The 23,147-nt window shown below is 38.3% G+C and overlaps 1 protein-coding gene across 10 annotated transcripts in view; it reads left to right on the top strand.

Annotated features, from left to right (window-relative positions):
• The first annotated feature begins 455 nt into the window (after positions 1–455).
• Positions 456–23,147, top strand: part of LOC138010767 (uncharacterized) — a 39,008-nt gene continuing 16,316 nt past the window's right edge. The window contains exons 1-4 of one of the 10 annotated variants that reach the window (XR_011124548.1): positions 456–1,557; positions 1,626–1,764; positions 7,882–7,950; positions 15,443–16,780. The gene's annotated coding sequence lies outside the window, so the exon portion shown is untranslated. Of the gene's footprint in view, positions 1,567–1,625; positions 1,765–5,243; positions 5,553–7,072; positions 7,546–7,881; positions 7,951–15,442; positions 16,781–20,765; positions 20,853–20,957; positions 21,738–23,147 lie in introns of those variants that run through there. The other 9 variants (XR_011124547.1, XR_011124544.1, XR_011124549.1 and 6 more) reach the window with 9 other exon arrangements.

The raw sequence follows: 23,147 nt of genomic DNA, 5'->3' as shown, positions 1-23,147 counted from the left end.
CTGATTCAGTGCCAACTGGGTTGTAGTATTTTATTTTATTTTATTTTATTTGACTTCGCCCCAAAAAATGTGGGGGAGGGAGGCCACAACAGCACAACCAATTACTGTGGTCCCAAAAATAAATACTGAATTACAAAAATATTAAGCTTAATAGTCAAAAACAGCAAGTTGTATCTTTAACAAGGGGTCGGGCCATATTACATTTAGGACAAACAGATTTCCATGTTTTAGGATTGTCCGGGTTGTAAATGTTCAAGAGAGCATTTGTATAATATTCAAAATGTTTGTTTTTAAACGAGGCGAGTGAAAGAGAATTGTCTCTAATGTAGGTAGGTAGAGAATTCCAGTGTAGTTAGTGCAGTTATATAAAAAGCAAACAGCCTACTTTATTGATTTTTTAAGTTTATTTTTCACTGATTTCAGACATCTTTTAGCATTCCATATACTCCATGCAGTAAATATAATAGCGAGACAGAGCCCCCTTTTTCAAGCGTTCATGTAGATGACTGCACGTGATGGACACGTTGACTTGACTTTCACGAACTATCCAAATTGAAACGTATGCTGACAAACAAAAAATTCTCTCCAGTTCTAGCAGTTTCAGAGAACCCTTTTTTTCTAAAAAACTGTTTAAACGATATACAAAGCACGTAATTGCAATTATCGACAAAAAGACTGTAAAACTGATGAAACGTTTGAATAGCTAAAAAGTACGTGATATCAAGCAGAGTTTCTTAATTTCCGCAATGTTTCTATAATTGTGAGCTTTTATAAAATTTTCACTCAATTTAAGTATCTAAAACAGCTAAACAGTTAAAATGTTTATGCCGCGTTTGTGCTGTCCTCGGCAAAAATCTGCCAGGGGTAAGGATTTAGGCTAACATTCCTGACAAGCTAAAATATTTTGATATCACAGGGAATACAGCTGATTAGAGCTCTTTTTCTTTTTTTTTTTCTACCTAATGGTATATGATAAAAAAATTTCGTTTCCGTTTTTTTTTCAAAAGCCGCCGCCAGTTCAGGAGTAGATGTGCAAATTTAATTTACTTTTCTAGCCTCAAGTTTTTATTTCAATGTAAACCATTGTAGGCTCTTTGCAATATTTAGAATAATGAATTTAAAAGATATCTCACGAAATGTTTCAGACTCTTTCTTTCATCTTGTATAAAAACTAAAAATAAAGGAACTCTAAAAACACAGCTTGAATCTTCAAAGAGAAGATAAGAACACGAATAAACGCAAGCGGTTATTTGTTTCGTGTCAAGCCGTGTCGTGAGATAAATGCCGTTTAACCGGTAGCGACGCATAAAATATCGTCCAATATTCTGCGAGAATTTCCTCGCCTACGCAAAATTCCCACCTGACAATTAAAATGTAGCCTTTAAAATGCAAATTCTGTTGTGCCGGCATGGAAAGTAATACTTGATGTCAAAATTTATGGGAGCATAGCTCACGATAACATTCTTGCTGAAATCACTTCAAACGTGTCCGCTGGTATAGAGTGTCAAGCTATAAGATTATGTTTCAGTCATATCTTCAGATGACTGAGAGCATAAGGTAGTGCTAGTACGTGCTATTCATGAAAATATTCTGGCTTTTCACTCGAGAAATATTTCTTTACTTAGCAAGATACGACGAATTCTACCCCTCAATTTTTGCAGATCGGATTGGGTTAGTCGCCAGGTATAGATGAGGTCAACCAGGGATGTCTTCGGCCACATGTTGGTCCCCTCGGTGAGGATTTCAAGAGAGTTTCCAAGCTTGGTAAGCTTATTTATTTACCCAGATTCTAATTTTTGAACGTCAGACACAACTGAAACAGACGATTTCATCCAGGCACAAAAATCATGTCAATTTTCTGTCATGACAACTCAGGTGCAGTTTACGCCGACGGGATATAACATCAATTACTGTAGTAAAAGCAGAAAAAAAGAAAAAAAAAAAATTAATAACTATAAAACAAACAAAATTCGTCGTTATCAAGGTCATAGCTGATTCTTATTCCAACGATTAGATTCCCAAGTCGTTATGGATTTTCTGTTTAATTATTTTTTTGTGTCATTCGCCGGTTGCTTGTTGTCAAGGCATCTTAATGATCGACGCGAGGTTCTTGCTGTTAATTTTTCACGTTAGACTATCAAACAAATAGATCCCTTAATTAAACGAAAAAGATGCAGAATTTGCGTTACTGAAAAGATGTCAAAATTCAGCAAGGTGGTTGCCGGTAAATTTTGACTTTTTTGCGGCGCTCATAGCATAGATGTGTTTAAATAAATGTCTGCAAGAAAAACGTGGTTACTTGAAGTAGAAACCACAAATCATTTTATCAAATGTTGTATTTAGAGATAACAATTTGTTTACAAAACAACGAGAAATCGCGTTCCGGGCATTAGTTTTATTACGGAGCATTTGAATTTGATCAAATAACCGCAAAAGCTTTATTGTTCAAAAATCCAAGCGAAAGGCTAGCAAGTTTTGGTCATCTGACTTACAGGAGAACACTTTTTTATCTCATATGTGTTCGGCATTATGGCCTTAGTTTTAGTTGTATAAAAATGGTAACTGGTTTTTGTGGCCTGTTGCTTCAAGAAAGTAGATTTAATCTTTTTGGCTTGAGAATCGCTCAATTAAGTTATTAAAAATATCGTAAGACGAAGCCGGAGAGTTTGGATACGTGCGTGCCCCAAATGTGCTCTTGCGTGAAGCTGATATTGCAAAACTAACCTTTGGTCGGTTGAGTCAAATGGATTCCTGAGAGATAATCACGTACGAATAAAATAGCTAATAGCTAATCCGAAATTGACAGACTTATTCATTGAAAAGAACACGAGCAGCTTTGTTAGGTGGTGTGTCTGCCAATACACCATTTTACAGTCCTGTACTTAGTTACCTGGCCTATGGATGAAAGTGAGGCTGGAGTTGTCCTTGTTTGATAGAAACCTCGCTGCTTTTCTTATGTGAATCCTTACTAATTAGAACGACAACAACACATTAACATAAGAAAAGGAGGAAGGTCTGTATCACAACAAAGTCAACACTAGTCTCACTTTCGTTTAAAGGCCAGGGAAATAAGCACACAACTGTAAAGAGGGCTATTATGGAGTACCACTACCAGTGCGCCCACGATGACAACCGTCGGCCCTCGACAATGAGATACTTGTTTAAAAAAGTCAGCTGGCAAAAATGAATACACTTGTTTGTCGTCTGTTCGCTATCCTGAATTTTCAAGTTCATCAGCCCCTCCACGTGCACTCATCACCCCTCAAAAAGATAATAACAGAAGAAGAAGAATAAGTATTTTCTTCAACTGCGGTTATAGACCAACTCAGCAAATTTAATGTCTCAGTCAATATATCTTATTTCGTCTGTAGGAAAATAAAAGATAAATATTAGGGTTTCATTCCACAAACAAGAGGCATATTAATTTAAGGGTGTTTAGAGAATGTCTTGTTTTCATAACTTTAGATATTTTTAAACGTCTGAACCGAACAACACGTGGCCCATTGTCTTAGAACAATTCTTGTCGAAGAAGGTCATTGTATATCGCGCTTGGACATGTAGATCCATTACAACAAGGTACAAAATAGATTTCTGAAAGAAAATTTTACTGCAACATTCAATGACAAAGTGTGTTCCAGACTTATCAAAGTCATTAAATACTGAAAACAGCTTTTGAGCAAGTATCGCCGAGCGATCTGCACCTTCTTCGTGTGTACAGGCAATACTTGCACTCAGTAAATTAATGGGAACAAATGATACTGGCATTAAGAATGAGAGTTTTACACAAAAAAGTACGGCAAGACCTGGCCCTGAAAATGATACCATCATAGAATAACTGAGGAGGCAATGATTTCGATTAGCTAAAAAGAAACGACATCATCCGTCAACGCAAAGCGAACAGCAACTGAGGGCTTCATTAAGTTAGATTTTCAGAGACCTGTCGACCGAAATGTTCCGTTGTTTATTGTTATCCTTCGGTCAAGACTGTGACACTTCATACAGTTCGAAGTTACAACAGTTAAGTTGAAAAAACACTGACCCGGGGAAATAAAAACAAACGAAAAGGCGAATGTGCATGCTTTTGCAATAGAACAGAGCACTGTCACCTTCTTTGATGCTGGCAAGTCCACCCAAAGGCCACTTTTCTCTCAGGCTTCTATCGAACAAAAAAAAAAAAACAAACAAGAACCAGCGAAAACTCTTTTGAAAACCGCGACGGATCGAACTTTACCCAGTTTCTGTAGTAGCCCATGTTGACAACTCGACGTTATTGTTCCCGATAGAAGCACATGCTTTGTAACGATTCCTTTTCACGCATGTGCGGAGAGAGGGCACGTTAATTGCGCATGCCTGTCAAATTCCAAGAGTAATAGGCTGTCCCTTTCACCAAGAAGTATGCAAAAGTTTTAAAAACTTTCCAAACAGTTAGTCAGAGGATAAATTATTTTTTGAACTTTAAGATTGAAGGTAGATTGTTTGCTTGTTTATGGCGAAATTTACATGTTCAGTAAAACTCCGACAAAATTGCTATCTATAACAACAAAATTCTCTTGTAGTTATTTCACCTTCTTTCAGAAAAGGTCAACAAAGATGGGCTATTGAAAAGCGTCTTTGAGGTGTTCGTCTGTAACTTACATTTTAATAGAAGCTCTTTGGGTCTTAAAATTACAACTTTTCGTCGATTTAGTGAAAATGAATTCAGAATTGCTCATAGCCAGACGACTGACTGAACGGGGGTTATACACTTGCGTTGTCATTACTTCATTACCAAGTTCTCTATAAAACTGTAGGCAGAACTAAGATTCGATTGATTGATTGATTGATTGATTGATTGATTGATTAATTGATTGATTTAGGAACAATGGCAGGTTACCTTTTGCATTAATTTCCGATGATCTCGTGTCAGTCCAGTTCTTTATTCTAATGGCACTAATCCTATATTTGAATTTTATAACTTTTGTGCGACTCCATAATTAAAAATATAAAGAGCCAATTGCTTTAACGCGACTAAAATTCCAGTCAGTCACCCAAATAAAACATTTGATGACGAGCAGTTGAAATTTATAAATAATTCAACGAATCTTGCGGCTCACCAATCGCTTCCAATTTTAGAATGCTTTGGTTTGCCGCTCATATCACAGCTCATACAAACATTGTGTTAAGCAGTATTCGAAGCTTGCCTCAATAACAAGAAAGTTTTGTGGCAATGTAAACTGTTTCACGACTACATATTGTGAAATGCATAGTTTCCACTCTTACTGTCAGGTGCCGTTCGATTTTTCGATATTGTGTGACTTGTAGAGATTCGTATTTTCGGGGGCATTTTTTTGCATATTGAGAGGAAAATCTGTCACGTACTCTTCAACTACGCATGCGCAGAGATGTCTATTAGGCAATAATTTTTGCCTGTAAGGCCAGCCAGTTTTCAGAAGAGGACTGGCTGGGTTGCAATTCAAATAGTGGTGAAAAAAGCCATCGCTTTTCCGCCGATTGGGTGCACATTTCGAACGAGTAATACACATGCCGTGTTTCACCGATGTCATTATTCCAAGGTAAGCTTTTTCTTAACTTAAATTCTCAAGCTAAATTTTCTTAACTAGATGTCAGCTGATGTGGACAGAGATAGTTAATTCCTCTCTTTCTGAATGAAATGAAAATTTAATTCGAATGTAAGTTCTCATTTACAAATTTCGTTCGCTAGCTTTCGATGGTCGAATTTTGAAATTCACGGTAAAGTGTTTTTTTCCTTTCGCCTTAGTCCTCTCGACTGAGCAAGATAAAAATGTAAATAAGATCCTCTCAGGTGGTAGTGCTATTGGTTTTGTAAATGCAGTATATTAAAGAAAATTGCTGACTCTTCAATGGTGCTGTGAACTTCATAGTTCAATTCTTCCAATATGGCCGACTTTTCATTAAGTTAAATAAGCATAAAACCACCTTTCAAATTTTCATTGAACGAGAAAATATTCGCCTTATGAATTGCCCGATTTTTGTTTAATAGGAGTGACAAAATACTAGATAATATCTTGCACGGCTTGCTGGAACATTTCCTATTTGTCTAGTACAAGACCTGACTAGGGAGGGGAGAGAACGTAGCCAAAACAGATCTAGTCAGGGGTATGGTGGCCTTCTTAGACAATCCCTCGCTCAATTTCATATCCTTCGTTGTAAATTAATCGTAAGGAAACAGATGTGGTTCTTTTTTTCTGAGTTTGTTGTTTTCATTGGTTGGAATTTGACAGCTTGTCATGAGACGGCGGGCTACGAACGGCATCCCTTTGTTTTGGTGGCAGACTGAAATACGTGATAGAAAATTTGACGTTTGTGTGTGTCAAAGGAAAAAATAGCAACCAATCAGGTGTCGACGATTCGCTAACTAATTAAAATTATTTATCAATTCTCTTTTATCGCAATATTGTTTTGAAGAAAGCCCCGTAAAGCCGAAATGCACCTGCCGGGAATATCTAAGTATATTTGATGTCGGCAGAAAATTTTGGTGTTCTCAACTTTTGGATATTTAAGTTTGTTAGGCAAGGATCTTTTATTTCGGACGAGAATGGCGAACTAGAAACGCAGAAAAATATATCTAGGCCCAAACCACATCCAGCCAGTTTTTGACAGATTTATGTATTTGTTCACAAGAAGAAAATTTATTCCATTTTGCAAATATGTTTTGTTTACTATTTCTACGGTCATGGAGGCTTGTCCCCATGAACTCGCGAAAAGCACGTAGCATCGTTTTAAAGCTAGGATATCTTAAACAAAACATGACTCGACGTTTTCTGTCACGAATCTCCCAAAATGTTGAGAAAGAAAAATCGTCTAAGGCTGTGATATTCCTAACGACTTTGATAATAGTTTTAGGTCGATAGTTCACCCTCTTTAATGCATTCTATCGTCCTCACTGTTAAGGCCATGAATCTTGTAGCAAAATTTCACTTATTTATAAAAGAGTCAATTTGATATTATGGAAAATGCAGCTTTCTGAAATTCACCGCAGTGGCTTACGAATTACAACATATTTTGGCGAAAAGAAAATCAAAAACTTTCGAGACGTTCACCGCTTTGAAAAAGGGAGAGAAAACGAAGCGAAATACAAAACGATTCGAAAATGCAACGCCGCGAAAGTCACTGCCGTATGCTACAACGTCAGGATTAAGAACTGGAAATATCTTTGCAACTATGGAAGAGAAGGCTTATGGTTTTTCCAGTGAATTTTCCGGCTAAATTTAAGCGTTATTTTGCTCAAGGGATCTGGCACCAGGATATTATTTGAGAGATTTTTCTTGTCGATTTTTCATCATTTTTAGTACGCATGGTCGATTCAGTATTCAGTTGTCATGCCAAGCAAGTTTTTCTCAATTCAATATTAAATATACTTACTTAACTATAGTTCTGAAACCTTTTGGAGGGTAATTTATAACTGGAAAGATAAAACAACGCAGTATTTTATCCTATGAAATGATACGACATTTAGGAGCAATTTTCGAAGAAGGAGCGGGAGATATTCTCGAACCAGCGCTGTTTTGTGATTAGGTGAAAGATGTGAGTGCATTTTTGGAAAAAAATAATGTTCTTACTACATTTGTTTTTCACTTTCTTAAAATCTTGAACCCAAAGGTATGGTTGATGCTCTTCCTTTAGCTCTTAACTTGTGCAATCGTAGAGATTTTTTATTTTTGCTTGCTAATAATAGATCTAGACATGAAATGAGCTGAGTAGTTGTCTCGTGCTCCAACAGTATGAAAGTGAATTCCTGTTGGCAGACTTGGTCTTGATCATCGATGTGTATACTGAAGCCTTGCAAATTCATTGCCATCAATATTAGGCTCACTATTTCGAAAAAATACCAATATGAACTTTTAATTTTTTACACCCTAGCTAACTGGAACTTTGTACTTGGCTTGTGCAATATTGACAGAGGGTGACTGAACTCGCACAACGGATAATGTAAGTTAAGGAACTATGCATTAGAATATGGTATTTAGATATCTAACTTCACACTTGTAGCCTTTAAGAAAAGAGGTAATTCGACAAAAGCTCAGTACAAATGCACACAATAAATATTCCCGAATGAGGAACACGCCAGCTAACTTGTTGTGCGTGACTGCGCCATTGCATTGAGGCTTCGTAGTGAATGATTATTTTGATGGCAAAATCAGGCGTACCCTGTTTTATTTCCATCCGTACGATGTTCTTTCTGTTCCTTGTGTGCTTTAGCAACTAATTTTCTTCTCTTTAACGACGATTCATTTTAAACATAACCAAAGCTATGGGATGCAAAAACCACTGTTCATGGCAGACAAATCGAGTAACTAATGCAATTGGGAAATGCCTCAGTTCTGCACCACACGTAAGAGCGGTCGGAAAAGCCTTGGTAGTTTTAACCTTAGAAAATTCAAAAAAAAGGTTTGCACTCTAGTACACATAAAAATAGTAAGCTCTTCTTTACTATTTTATTTAAAAATAACTATGAAATCTTCTTTAATCCAATGGAACATCAGAATGCAAAGAGCAACCATGAGCTAATCTCCATTTTCGAAAAACTTTGAACCTTCAGCAACCAGCCAAGTAGTTTTCGATTTATACGCTTAAAAAGACGATGTTAAGGCAAAGATCCTTACCCCTGAAAAGCAAAAAAAGGTTATTTTTAATAAAAAAAGCCTGTTGAGGTCGTCATTTTTCTTTTGCAACGAGGTTAAACATTTTTTATCTTACCCATTTCAAAGGCATCACTCGCCACTGTCGTGACCAAATGACGATGGGAAAAAAAACTACGTATGCAAAATAAGGTCCTCGAAATTCAGGTTTGCCTTTTCTGCAATTCTCGAATCCTCACCATCTTATGACTCTGGAAGGGTTGTACTTGTTGAAACTACCTTCAAAGGCATTTTTGTCTTCTTTTATGCGCCGAATAAAACTTTTCGTGTAAAGCGGAGCTAGTTTTCCAAGTCGAAAATGATGAAAGGTCGCCGGGTTTGGTTGCAAATAAGCAAACGATTTCCTAATGTTTAGAAGCAGTTATTATCTCTAAATGAAACTCATTTAAACAGAAAGTTTACATCGCAGAAAAAAATCGAAAATTTAACTGTTTTTCATAACATTTTCTTGATAAAGTTCAACTATATCAAATAAGGTTACAAGAAATTCATGTATACACAATTTGTCATCGCACTTTATTTCATCATTCATGTCTGACGAACACACAGATACAGGGACTAAATTTCGCTTAAAGTATTCTAATTCCTAGGCTGTATTTACAAAACCATGCTTAACATTACTCCTACGCAAAGGAAAAACGCTTTCTCGAGTTCATTTGTCCTTCCGGGATCGCCCCGGTCTCGCAGGCCCGTGATGATCTGTGGAAGTCCAAGATCAAATCTCGATCATTACATTTTGGGTTTGTGCTCTCGCTTCGAAAACTGCAACCTACGTTATCGGGCATATCTTGCACCGCATGGACAATTTAAGAGTTAGATTCCCTGAAGAGGCATCTCAGAAGTTTTTTACAAGAAGTGCAGAGGAAATTGTCTTAAGATATGCACCTATGGATAAAGCAACATCAACAAAGTTGCCTTTGTGCGTTTAATCATAAGAAGAGTTCAAGTTGTATATTTTTAGCAACAACTACGATTTTCTTGTATCTGTCTTCTAGGTGTTAGAACCTTCATAGTATAGAACGGTATTTACAGATTTCCTCCGCACTTTAGGTCCTCTTAGTTTTGCTCGGTACAAAAACAATCTTTGTTCGAACATAGCATTCCTTAGAACGAAAATGAAACATTGTTGGTAATGATGGCTTGAAACCCTGGAACAGAAATAAAGTTTCTCTTTCGGAGCTGAAGGATAGACGCGGTGGGGAGTTTAACATCAAACGTCTCTCTTGCATTCTTGAAACACTGAAGGTTGCGCAAAAGAGACAGTTCCACTGCCCGAAAGGCATAGTATTGGAAGCTGGAGAAATCCTCAAGTTTGTTCGGTGGCTCAAGAAAAGAAATGTTAGGGAGGTACAAACATACTGTAAGCTGCTCGAGGTGTTGTCGTAAACTCCCGTCGGATATGAATGTTCTAAACACTATCCACAGACACTGGACGACATTTTTTTTTTGCTCTTGCATGACTTAGGCGCTAATTAGATGATCGTTAGATTTCTTTACTACTTCAGTTAGGCACTGAAACGTTGGCGGTGATGAAGGAATCGCCCTGTCACAACGTCCTTGCAACATAATTAGTTCTGTGGTCGTCATATTAGGATCCTAAAAGCAACGAACAAGGCTATGTAAAGTGCTCTCATGGCAAGCCCTGCTTCTTCCTCTTGTCTTCGTCTCTGCTGATAGCTAAGTTCAACTTTATCGCCGATCTCCGCCAGCTGTTCTGCCACTTCGGATACCACAAGGGAGTTGTTCAGATCGCCATTAAAAGGTACCTGCGCTTGTGCTGAAGCCGGGTGGATTTGGTTGATAGCAATTGATGCCTCGTTGCACATTGCTGAATTAAATAAGGACCAAGTATTCTTGAACACAAATCAAGACCCAAAGTTTCGCAGCGACGAGGGTGTCGAGCTTGTCGCCGAACGGCACAATGTTGAACACGAGGGTCAGTTCTTTGCAAACACGTGGGGATGGCTCAAAACCGGCAATGTATTTTATGTTCGAGAAAATCCTCTCCCGTTCGGCCTGCAATGCAGTTGATATCAAATACAGTGTCTCACTTCCGAGGGACTGCCCCAATGGGAGTCAAGACTCGAAAATAGACCTGACAATGGCAAACCCGAAAGCTGAAAATCGGCAACTTCACACGGTCTTCCAAGCGAAGGTATCACTGCTTACCAACCATGCTAAGAAATTTTCATTGCGTGTGTTTTGCTGACGTAATTGTTCTGCCTGTCTGCCTGCTGATTGGTCTCTGATCGATGAAGTAGCGGATGATTGCAAGGGAAAGCGAGCGTGGACGGCACTCGCAAAAGGGATTGGACGAGGGATATTAATTGTAATCGGCTCTCAAAAAGGGGATTTTCGCGGAATTTCCCTGCTGAAAAAAATGGAAATTCTCGCTGGGCTAGACATTGCGCCTCACCAATGCCCCGTTGAAGCAACACTTGCCGAGACTCAGAGAGTGAGTCAAAGCTTTGCCTAGTCTTCCAAGAGACATGCAATCGCTCGCATTTTCAGCCACGGAAAACTGAAAATATGAGTGGCGGAATTTTCTGGTAGTTTTGAAAACATTTGCAACCGATCGGCCAATTTCATAGATTTTGTTTAGAAAACCGTAATTCAGCATCCATTTGAACTCACAAAATGGCAATAGAACAAAAAAGAATATCCGACTAAGAGTGGAAAGAAACCATGCCACAAAGCTCATGGAAAGTTGATTGAGGGATAATGGAGGTCGATTATATTCTCGTCAGAAAGGTGTGAAAATGTTGTTGAAATGTTGTCCGGTCACCTCACGTATTACTTCACACGTGCGCGCTGTGTTATTGTCCATCATGCTGTGAGGTCGTCATGTGATATGGCATGAATAATTCACACCATGCATGGTGGACTTCGCCACTTCGCGACTCGCGCGCGCGTACGCGAGTAACTGTTTTGAAGGCCTTGGATTCTATACCAAACCACCACACATCCTGAGTCCTATTTCTAAAGGAATATGGTTGCCATAAACTCGTTTTCGGCTACTCTAAGGGGGAAAACATGGCGCTATAGGTGACGTTTTAAAGATATCAGCCGTAATATTAAACATAATAGGCCACTCTTGAGGGGAGCCATTGACGTCGGCAAACTCGGATTGATTCTGAAGGTGGTCGACGTCTATCGTCTCACTACATAGTGTTGCGTCATTCGAGCCATCGAAGCTCAAGACGGACCCTTCGTTTTAAAAATGTCTTCAATGCATAAACACAAGCAATTCTAGGGTAAATATCGAAGTTATATTTGCATAATTCTAGGTTTGCATGCATGCAAATATAGGCCCGCGGGCATTTCGGTCTGAAGGGCAAAATGTTAAAGAGTGCGGTGCCTTGGAAAATAAAAGACTTATTTAAGTTATATTTTCAATAAACTACAAAATAAAACTTTGTTTGCACAAATGAGACTCAGGCGGCAATTTTTCTTTGGTTACGAATGCAGTTTTTCGAAAATATAATCTGCATGAAACTACATTTCCGGTTGGCCGACAGAAAGATCGGATGCTTCCTTTGAAGTTTTTGCCAACATCCCCTGAATCTTAATCTTCCATAAATAAAATGCATTGCTCTATATCTTGCTCATCTGTTACTATTTCATTTTTTTAGTCTGCCATAATAGTCAAGGGCGATGCAAATGTGATTGGTTTAATCTTATTCTTAAGGAAAGCTATATTTCTTAATAAAAAAATTGCCATACAATTTTTACATTTTAGGAAGTACTATTGTGCAATTAATGTTGCAAGGAAGGATAAAGCTTGTAAATCACGCAAGCACTTCATCGCCCATTTTTTTACCTCATATCATTCATGGATCCACAAATAAAATTTAAACATAATTTTCCTTCAACATACGAAGTAAACTTGAATAATTGCCGACCAAAAAGTGACTTTTTGTTCATTACAGTAGGCCGGCATTATTTGTTAGCAAATGAAATAAGAAGCGGTTTTTGAAACAAGGCTAGTGCATCATTGAGCGCCTGCAATGGCGAATCAGAGTTAGTGACTTTGCTTTAACGTACGTTTCTAAGTTCCTTGCAATCGATGAAGACTGTTTAAAAAGATTTTTTTTTTTCAGATTCAGTTGCAGAGGAATTTTATCGAATAAGAGACTAACATATTCCTTTCCCGAAAATAATAGTTATGCACTCCCAGCGAATTATTTAGTTCTCTACATTGCTAGTTAACTCTTTGGAGAGCCAACAATTTGCAATAACCCTTCCAAAATAGTGCGAGACTTTTTTTTTTCATGGCTGCTAATCTTCTAGGTGAGTAGTTGATTGTTTACGTCTAATCTCGAAATTTTGTATTGTGGGCAACATTCTATTCGAATACTAGATAATTTTGGTTGCCCCTACAACATGTAGACACTCTAAACAACGATCTTACTGCACGCTAGAACTAGCTACTTTATTTATCTCAATTTTATTGTCTGCAAAACGAATGTTCAAATCAATTAAATAACTCGTTATCCAGTTAATGAAATAAATGCATGGCTGTAATTCATGAATTTGGCAACCCCTTTCAAGTTTAAAAAAAAATTATTTGTCGCGACCGGTCTTTTCTTCATTTGTTTATTGTCGGCTTTGGGATAATAGAAATAAACTCAGTTATTCCATCTAAAATGTGACATTCTCGGCATAATCCACTGGAGCACTGTTAACTAGATGATAATAGTAATCATTCTTGAATATTGCCTGTCTGTGAATTTATTTACTTTTGTTTCATGATGGAAGCTTCCTCTCGCGAAATAATATCCAAGTAATGAACTGCATGGACGAACGTGTTTTATTAGAAACAGCAGACAATTTTACAGCTAGGTACAGTGTTGCTTTCTCTCAAAAACTGGTCGATTCACATCCTCAAAAGTGAAGTTCGTTATGCATCCAGCCTGATTGGCCATAGCTACAGGGCTCATGATTCGCGAAATTTCAGGCAATTCGTCATATCCAAAATGACCACGAAAAGAAAAGGAACTTTATTTAAATGTCTAGTCTTCTAGCGCTGGAGCACTAAATAAAATGGGGACACTGTAAACTGAAATTAACAAATTAACGCAAATCAACTGAAATCAAATCAAATGTTGGTTTTTGAGGAGAGGGGAAAATCAGAGTACCCAGAGATGAACCTCTCGGTGCAGAGTAGAAGTTTAGTGGAAGACCAACAAACTCAACCCACCTCTGACGTCAGGTTTGGGAGCCGAACAAGAGACATTTTGGTGGGAGGCGAGTGCTCTCACCCCTTCGCCAATCCTGCATCCAAAATAAAGAAACTAGAGTTAAATTATCGTTGCAACTTACGGCAATGTTGAAAGGTACAGTTTGGCCAAAGAGTTAAAAATATTCGACATTTCTTTAGAACTGTCGGACTTATCCCAAATATGACCGAGTTGTACTATCGACAAATTCAAAAACTTCACTGCTGAGGTTATCTATTAGATTGAACAATTAAATGCAGCCTTGACAATGACGTCGTGATGATTCCGAATCCAAGTATTCAATTGGTAGTTTTTACATGTCTGTGTTTCAACAGACCGTTATTGAAGTACCAATGAGTAATTATCGTTGGTATGTTTTACCTTTCAGACATTACAAAAAGCCGTGTCCTAATTGTTTCTGTTATTTCAGTTGAATCGTCAAACACTCGGATTTTAGTTACCCAACTATGTATTATTAATAAATATCTTGTGGTTTCAATTAATTTAATTATTGATATATTTGTTACAATTTGTTTAATTGTCTAATTGAAATTTTCTGCGCATTGAATACAGCTTCCAACAAGAAAGACAAAATAGCCAAATTCGTCGTCACACGTCTAATTAAGGGTTAGATCCGATAAGTTGATAACAAATGCAGAGATGTATACACTTTTACAAGAATATTAGGCTGTGTGAAACAAAAAAAAAATCGGTTTTGTTCAGGTTTAAGTTTATCTAGCTCAGCACAAATGCTCTATTAAATGAGGAACTGAACTGTACAACGAATAAAGCTCATCTTTTTTCTAGTTGTAGTTTATGTACTGTTTAATAAACGAGCAGGAGTGTTTCATCTCGGGTTTAAAACCGCGAGGCGAAGCCGAATGGTTTTAGACCCGATGACCATACTGCAGATAGACCACCCTGATAGTAGAGCCTCTCCAAAACTCAACTTACAAAATTTTGATGTACAGTAATGTGTTCGTGCAGTGTCACAAATTGTTCAAGATAAAGCACTTTAATTTACAACAAGGGGAAGCTTTATGCCACCATTCTCCAGTGTTATCCCCTAACGTTCAAATCATGCATCCCCGTGTATCCGTGTATCCGTGTATCCTACAATGGTATTGTTCCCCTATTCTGAAGTTCAAATTAGTCATGTTTTGTTATTCCTCAAAACCCCCAGGGGAGGGCCTCATTGACGTTGCTCCACCGTGTGATGTAAAAACGCTTCACAGGTCACATTTCCCTTGCTTCGCTCTGACAAGGGGCAAACGCAAGCTGCAAAACTTCAGCTTTCTAATCTTTAAAGGTGGTAAAATTCCTTTTCTCAACTTGATGCAACCAAAAATTTTCCAGGATTTTTTCGCGCCACGTTTAATTTTGCATTTACTATTGTTTTTGACTGGCCTTTAAATGATTCAATGACAGTGAATATGAGGCCTGGGCTTCAATGACGTAAAGAACTAACTTGGCACGCGTCATGGAAACAAATCCTGCTCGACGACAATGAATGAAATCCCGGAAGAGTCAGTTAATTAATACTTTTGCTTTGTTTGCTCTTAGGATTGTCGAGGCACGTTCCAGCTGAGTTTTATTCACTCACCAACGACAGCCTTTGGCCGGTTGCTCGAAGCCTGGTAAGCGCTAACTCTTGGTTAAGATGTATCAAAACCTACAGGTTTCAATTGTAGTAAACTCTGGTTAGCGCTAATCTTGCTTCGAGCAACCCGGGCCTTAAAGTCTAAAAGAAATGGAACAAGAGCTGTGGTTTCTCGTGGGCGCAACACTCAGCGCGTGTAAAAAAGCGGCTGGTATTGTTTACAGGTCACAGACCACACGTCACAGGTCATTGTTTTACAATTACAGGAAGCATCCTAAACATTCATAAAAGCTAACCTTGCGCCTAAAAACATTTGTTTAGGCCTAAGTGAGGCCCAAGGTTAGCTTTTATGAATGCTTAGATACTTTCTGTGTTGGTAAAACAATGACCTGTGACCTGTAAAAAATATCAGCCGGGAAAAAAGAGCCGCCGGCCAAATAAAATACCATAATACTCTTTGTTTGCCCTCTAAATATGTGCATAAGCTTTGTTAAATTCCAGTTTCTCTTGGGACTTGCAGTGGTCCCAAGGGAAAATAAAAAGACTGCCGATGCTAAAGTTTGCAGAACAAACGAAGTGTATTTTGGTATTTTTGATAGTGGCCAATAGAGGTTTTGGACGGTAGCCATGTTGCATGGCAGGAACAATAGATTCTTTTTCCCATGGGAACAAATGTTGTTTCTAATGCAAAACATTCTCATTGTTCCTGCCATGCAACATGACTGCCGTGCAAAACCTCATTATGGGATTTGAGAAAGTATACATTCGTATTTTTCGTGTTGGGCTGGAACTACAATTGTAGCTTGCAATGCTTGCATTGCAAGCTAGTTCCAGTCCAATACTGAGAATGCCAATATGGTATATTGCTCAGTTGAAGAGCAGCACTGACACAACAGCACACCTCTCAAGACCTTTTCCATTTCAAGTTACATGAAGTAGAATCTTATAAAAGTAGTATGAACAACAGACCTTTCTGCAGATACGGCGACCATTTTGATTTCTATTGTATCGAGAGACATTATGGGATGCTCAGGGGGCAAATTAATATGTATTTGCGCCCTAGGAAATCAAAATGGCCGCCGTATCTGCAAAAAGGTCTTTTTGTCGAAGGATCAAAGTACTTTCTCCTCGTGGATGAGGTTGTAAATTCCCGAAACCTTTCCTATTTATTTTTCATAAATAAAGTGAGGAGAAAATCCTTAGTCATTTCTGTTTGGTCCTAATTACTCATGATAGGTACGTACGTACAAACGCTTTGACTCTTTTACAGTTCTGGGACATGGTCCGTTTTTGGACAACAGGTAACTGGTAACATGCATGTTGTTCTTGCAGTGATGTAATTTTGAACTTGTAACTTTAATGCTTGGTGATGGCGGAAGTCAAACACCAGATTAACCTTGAATGATCTTGCGGTCAGGGTATAGCTGTTTTATTCCACTTCGTAGTGTCTGTATTTTTCCTACTAATGGTTACTTCTTTCCGCTTCTTTTCCAAATGAGAATAATGTGCTCTCTAACAACAGCCGCTGCTTTCTTATCATTACTACTATGATCATATATATTATCATCATGTAATTATTTTTAATGATTTTAATCGTTCGCTCGTTTGATCGCCACGCAGCGTAAACACTTTAGGACGTCAAAAGAAACCGCGGAGAAATCAAAAGAAGAAATACTTAGTATTCAAGGGAGTAAGGTCTTTGAGCGTAAAACCTTTGTCCTGAGCACGCATTTCTTTATAAAATATGACATTTTTAAATTAGAATATTTGTGTTAACGTGTAAAAGCCGCGAATATAATAAAATTCCCACTTGAAAATCGATTTAAAGTTTGTACTTAAAATTAGTCACTTCATTGGCCAGTTGTGACACAGATTACAACAACCAATCACAGCGTAAAGCAAATACGTGCAAGAGGCGCTTTGCGCGGGAAAAGGCATGTGAGAGAAGCAATCATCTCTGATGAGCGGAGTTTATCTCATAATTTATATTGAGTCAACCTTCTTTTTGCTGCCCACATTCGCTCGTTGTGTTCATTTTTTCTGAGCTTCTTTAATTGCTTTCATTCATAATTGATATGCAATACTGCACGCGCTGGTCTACAACAGTTTGATACGTATAGTATCGGTTATTGATTCTCACATTTGTGGGCTTCGCAGGTGAGTCTGTTTTCGCTTGCAGTAATTTGCAATTCAATATTATTTCCAGAGCAGGAATGCCTAGAAAAACCATTAAAGTTCTCTAATGATCATCCAGGTTTTAATAATTCTTCCACCAGATCTTTCGACCACCCGTGGTTTAAGGTTATTTTATCTTTCTCGTGGTTGCGATTTGAGTTTTTACACAGTTAGTAAATCTCACTGCAGGAGATCATAACGGAGGTGAAGCCGACAATGGCCTTCGAGACGTGGATGGCGGCATTCCTCTTGTTCTGGATTTGAACTTCAAACTCTTCAAATTTATAGGCTTTCGAAGATTAGAGTTAAATCTTACGTTAGTAGAAACGCAGGGGAAATATGAAACTGAATGCTTAAGTGCGAAGGCGACAATGCAGAGCAATTTTTGTTAATGTGGCCTCCCACATCGCTTCGCCTTCCGGCAATGATAAATTTCACTCAGCGGGGATTAATCGAAAGCTTTGCCGCTGAATAAAAGACCACACGCACACTCTGAAAGAAAAACAATTATCCCCTTATCAAGAGTTTGAGTGTATTTGAGGACTGCTTTTTAAGATAATTTAGTGGTTGGGAATTCACTTACATCAATTTGCAAAAATAGGAAAAAACAACGCGCACCCACGCAGGTTATTTTACGCGCGCGCAGGATGTTCGCGTGTTTGCAACGCGTGGATTATTGCGCGATGCTCGCGTGACATTGACATTGGCGATCGAAGGTTGTTTATTTACCTTTCACGGCAACTAAGAGGAAAGAGACTTGTCAGTCAATGTTTTTTGGCATGTTTGCCCACTAGAACGTTCGTCAGTCGCAGCGTCAACGAGACTACAAGTAAACATAATCTTTTTTTGTCAGCCTTCTATATCCCTCTTGCGTTTAAAAATATTCAAATAGTGCGTAGTGCACTCGACTCTGCCACGCGAAGGGGGAAACCCAGCATGCGTTGGACAATTCAGAGCACTGCGTCGATGACAAGCCAAGGTCATCTCGCATTGTTTATTTTAATTAAACATCTTTTTAAACGCCACATCTTTTTACTTGTTAAGGCAAGTCTATAGTCGGTTTTAATCAATTCCAAAGACCTCACGGACATGATATCATTTTTGCGACCGTTGGAAAATCATGACATCGTCGGAAACACAAGCCAAAAGGTCAACCAAAAACCGAAACTGAATGTGTCAAAAATATTCAGGAACGGAACGTGCCGAAGTGCATAAAATTTCACTGCATCATAGGTAATTTAATGAAAAGCAACTAAAGAAAATTCGACTGCATGAGGGTATCAAAATAATTGAATGAATGACAGATATAAATTGGCTTGATCACGTGCTGTATAGATATATTTGATTGCCTACTAAGATCCAGAAGTTTCTAACCGCTATTTTTATTACTCTCCAGACTCGCTTGCCGGCCCAACCCCATCCAAATCTTACCTATAAATTTCTCTGTTTGCGAATCAAAATATTAAATATTCCAGCGTGCATAACCTCCTTCATATCGATTCACCTGTCCAAACTAAAACACTCCAAAAAATTCAAGTCTTCTAAAACTTTCTTTGACGCTCCTCGGAAGTCTAATCGACGAAACGATATTAAAAGGCGGGTTTTTTTTCCAAACGGATGCGTTTTCGAAAATCCGTTCGGAAAACTGTCCATTTTTACATGGCGTTTATTAGCGTTCAGTTGTGTGGATGACATTTGAAAACGCATTAGCGATAAGCGTTTTCAAATAAAATTATGAATACCACTGAAATTCCAAAGTCTGGGTCGTTCTAGGCAAAAAAGTGCCAATTTAAATGTTGCTACCGGGTATCTTTTAAGCAAAGTGAATGAGCGATTTAGAGCCATGTTCCTCATTCATACATGTAGTTTCAGCTTCTTAAGGCATTCTCTAGTCCTTAATTGTTCTCTGTTTATCACATGGTATGAAGTTGTTTACAGGTTAAGAGAAACCGTGCCCGGATCAACTGAGCCGTTTAGCGGGGAATTACAAAAACTCCCCAAATCCCTACCGTTCCGGGGTGATGGCTGAAAGGAAGTGATGAAAAAGAGGATAATTTCTTTTACCCTTTGTACCCGTCAGGTGAAAAACATAAAAAAAAAAAAACAAGAAGAAAAACAATAAAAGTACTTTATGAAAATCACAAGACTATTGTTGACATTCGTGAGATCCGCAAATGATCTATCCGTGTTTACTCCACACTACGCTGAAGGCGTTTATAAAATATTTCGTGCTGCAGTCAAGTGGCGTGGAAGGGAAGTGCCGCTGTAGACATTATTTCGCGATTATTCCTTCTTGTTCACGTTGTATAATACTGGCGAAATCCTTTAACTGGATGGGAGCGAACGGATTAAAGTAAAAATAGATTTGTGATATGCTCACGCGCGTACGTTCCGGCTCGTCGTCAAAACCTAAAATTTGGTGATTTCACGTTGTTGTTTTGGGGAATACTGCGATCAAATGCTCTGAAATACATGTTGCACGTGCAGCACGATTATTTCCCCTTTTGACCAATCATGTTCCCGCCTTGTGGCGAGGTCGACTGAGAGCTAAAGCGGCCGAAGATTTTGTTGATGATACGCCAGTTGAATTCAACCTCACATTGATCATTTAACCACAAACTCAAGCTCGCATAATTGCTCTTTTGCTGATAAGACTGACGATTGGTCACCGTTGTGCCCATTGACCAATTAATCTCGGGTCGCTAAGTCTAACGGTTTGGGTAACGCGGGCTCATTCGATGGCTCTCGAAGCAAATGTTTGCAGAGTTTGGCAGCCCTTAATTCCTTCTCAGTGTGCAAGCGGCTCGAAAGAAGAAGACGAATGGGTAGCGGAGGTATCGTCCTTGATCTACGTGGAATTTCGAGGCGATCGAAGCCTTGGGAGCGAATTTATGGCCCTTTTCCTTCGGTGATTCCGTTTTTCGGCTTCGTCTCGGTGCCCAACCTTAATTGAGAAAGAATATATAGAGGGAAAAGAAGAGGAACCAAAAACCGCTAGACTGCGTGCAGTCGTCCTTTTGCTTCCTCAAATCCAACGCGCGGGTGGAAAATAAAAACATTATGCAAATTTTGGGTAAAACCGAGAAGGGATTGGGGAGAGGGAGGATTAAAAAAAAATAAAAGTAAACAAAACATCTAAATCACTCGTGTCGCCCCAGAAACCGTACCAGAGACAGTGAAACACAAGACTGAAGCAAGGTAAGCTATTTTTTAGATTTAAAATGGTGGATATTTTTTTTGCATTTTGAGAAAAACCGTTTCGCCCATACAATTCCATATATTTCTACTCTTTGCATATTGTAGTACAATACAGATACTCATATACCTGTCATCGCTCACGCGACCAACCGTCTCTTCTCGGACGGAGACCGGAAGTCACGATTTCCTAGTCGCAAACCCAGACAGCAGACCCTTCAAGACTATAAAACTAATCGTCTCCTCACAGAGAAAAAGATACTTGGTAATATATATGTGGTTTTGCCTACACAACTTAACAAGGAAAACACATCACTTCCGGTTGTGTCGCCGCGTACAAAATCTCCCTTATTTACTCGATGCGAAACACATCGTTTTGTTGCGTTGCCGCGGTTAATCTTTGTTACTACTGCCATTGCAGTTAACATAAAGCTCTCGAAGAAAATAAACCCATCTCTTCTATAATTTTCACTGTTTTATTTGGAAATTGAAGATAACTGAAAGCTCATTTCGAATGATTCTTTTGAGGGCTCTATTCAAGCTGTTTATGTCACCGCCAGTTTCGATCAAGCGCGCATGCGGAGTTGACTGCTTATTTACGTGCCCTGTTTGCTGCATTTTGGTCACAAAGAGGCGTATCCCCTATAAAATGTCAATACAAAATAGCTTAATGTTAGGCGCATGACTGAATCCGGACAGCTTATCTTCAAGTGGGGCATATTAGTTTAAATGAAAAAAAAAAAAATCTAAAAGTAGCCAATTTATCTGACCAAACGTTCGAAAGGCCAGAGTCCAAGACTGGAGTTTTTAGTTCCACAAAAACAGCTCAAACTTCGTAGCGAGAAATATTAGGAGGCCTTGTCAACTCGGTCGAGGGATCTTTCGAAGGTAAGTGTAACAGTACAAGTTATTCATTTCTCAAGGATACCTGTTGAATTTTGAGTGTGTGTGACACACGTGAAAAGTCTGTGTCGCAAATGAAATGGGCTTTGGAAGAAGGCAACTTAACAAGAAAAATTTTCACGGTTAACCAAAAATAATTAGCTTTTTCGTAGATATTATCTTTTTCAGTTTGTGGTCATCAAAAGAAAAAGAAACAAAAAAAGAAAAATATCATATTTTCCCGCATTGTTTCTCTTTTTCAATACCATGCTTATGATCTGCGGTATTTTGCTATTTTCTTCATCTTCAAGCCCTCTAACGTTTGTTTATAGTCTTCAATGAAAACATTTTCGAGCTGAAGTTCAGCCCACAGGAGATTTTAGAAAAACACCTTGCAAAGCCATACATTAAAATTCACAGCACGAAGTACATAAGCGGTACTGAAAATCACCATAAATTATCACAAGTTTAAATTTAAAAGACAAATAGGGATGTTCGGCGGGTGATCAAAGCCAAGAATTTAAAATTCAAGGCACGTGCAAGAAGAAGTTGATAATAATCCATCGCACCTATGTGAAAAGTTCAAGATCACACGGTCAAGTGCTTTGTTTTTTCGAAATCGGATATGACCGTCGAATCTGCTGATCTGTCCTTCGATCGGCACGTACACAATACAAAAGCGCACAGGTGCCACAAAGGTGGATACTACTACTACTACTACTACTACTACTACTGCTGCTGCTGCTGCTACTACTACTACTACTACTACTACTACTAATAATAATAATGAAAGTAATAATGACAATAATAATAACGGCACGCCTTCGTACACTTCTTTTTTCTTTAAGAACCTTTTTTTATGGGAACGTTGAGGTTACTCGGGTTCAGAGTTGATTAAAAACGTTTTTGACCGCTTTTATTCTGCTCATTTGTATTTTTTAGATGAAACCATAAAATAAAGGTAAATAAATGTCAATTAACCCAAAATGAATAATTTTAAAAATAATTTTTACATAACAATGGTTTACTTACTGCATGATATACACATAACGAGCAGTTCAGTATTTATAATATATCGTTCCAAAGTAACTGCAACACCATCAAAGTCGTCAGGTAAAACAAAGCCTGATGTAAATTTATAAACATCTTAAAACGTTTTCAACTTCACATAAAAAAAAAATGTAAGATCGAACGTTCAGCCTCAGCTCCAAAATTAGACGACCTTATAAAAAAAGAGTGTACAACGGGTATCTCGAGAAAAGTCTTGTCTATGTAGGATACAGGAGGGAATGAGGTTTGGGACCTTTGGGTTAACTTTTTATTGACTGTAAATGTAATTGCAACGCATGTAGTGATTAGGGCATTGAGTACGAATTTACAAAGGAGCCTTAGGCAAATAGCGGTGGATCTAAGCGG

This window comes from Montipora foliosa, chromosome 7, assembly GCF_036669935.1.
Source record: "Montipora foliosa isolate CH-2021 chromosome 7, ASM3666993v2, whole genome shotgun sequence".
NCBI classification, from domain to species: Eukaryota; Metazoa; Cnidaria; class Anthozoa; order Scleractinia; family Acroporidae; genus Montipora; species Montipora foliosa.
The sequence above is the reverse complement of the archived record's forward strand: the minus strand, read 5'-3'. Positions and strand labels throughout refer to the sequence as shown.